At 36.2% G+C, this 1,183-nt stretch overlaps 1 non-coding gene across 1 annotated transcript; it reads right to left on the reverse strand.

Moving 5' to 3' along the window:
• Positions 1-689: 689 nt before the first annotated feature.
• trnat-ugu lies at positions 690-763 on the reverse strand. The gene has a single exon. It is a non-coding gene; the product is annotated as a tRNA-Thr (tRNA).
• Between the last annotated feature and the right edge of the window lie 420 nt (positions 764-1,183).

Below are 1,183 nucleotides of genomic sequence, written 5' to 3' on the forward strand. Positions count from 1 at the left end.
GCACTGAATGAAACATGTATGCCACACGATAAGATTTTACTTTAGAAAAAGATTACCTGATCCCCATGGTCAGAGGTCAACTGCATCAGACTAATGAAATCCTGTTTGTTTGTATTTTGCCAGTTCTTTTGTCAGACATTTGCCACTGACAATATGACACTGCTCCAATGTAAGAACAGCAGACAACCTCAACAGGAAGTGAGTCACATTTAAACAGATCAGATTTTTCCCAAGAGAAATGTTTACAATCTCTCATGGCAGATCCTGCTCATTGTTCTCTCTCTCGGCTTCTTTGTCTAAATTGATCTCAGGTGTTCCTTTCCACCTGATTATTTTCACCTGTGTTGCCATGCCTTTCTCCACTCTCCACCCCCATATACACTGTCGGGTTGTCATTGTTCAGTTGCTAGATTCTTCTGTTACTATACCTATGTCTTTTCCATTTGCTTCCATGCTTGAATGGCATTAATAATAATAATAATTGATACTTTATTCATCTCACAATGGAGAAATTCACTTCTGCATTTAACCCATCCCCTTGGGGAGCAATCAGGGGTTAAGGTTCTTGCTCAGGGACCCAGAGTGCAGGCAGTTGGGATCAAACCAGGTACTTGCATCCTTCTCAGAGCGCAAGCAAACTGCTCTAACCACTAGGCCACCACTCCCCTAAAATATGAAGGATGCTCTAAAGGCACTGCTGGGATTTGAACCCAGGAGCTCCTGTTTACAAGACAGGCACTTTGACCAACTAAGCCACAGTGCCTCTGCCTTGGCCCCTTACATTACCTGCGTCTTATTGAAAGTTTTGCTTTTATTATCAATAAATCTTAAATTAAATGACTGCTTTACCAATTACCTTGTATTATACATGCACAATTTAAAAATATTAAATCTTAACATTTCTAATAATTAAGTGAGTATAGTCCAATTCATTAATGTTTATCCATAAATTCTGATTCAGAATCAAACACTTAGTTTATTTCAACACAATTGAAACATTTATTTATTGCTCCTGTTATTTTTCTGATATATATATATATATATATATATATATATATATATATATATATATATATATATATATAAGCATATTCATCATTACCGGACTACACAGTAGGATAGGATTATTACTGTACACATTTATTTAACAAGAATTATTATTGTTGGGAGTAAAGAGCTCACC

This window comes from Fundulus heteroclitus, unplaced genomic scaffold, assembly GCF_011125445.2.
Source record: "Fundulus heteroclitus isolate FHET01 unplaced genomic scaffold, MU-UCD_Fhet_4.1 scaffold_83, whole genome shotgun sequence".
NCBI classification, from domain to species: domain Eukaryota; kingdom Metazoa; phylum Chordata; class Actinopteri; order Cyprinodontiformes; family Fundulidae; genus Fundulus; species Fundulus heteroclitus.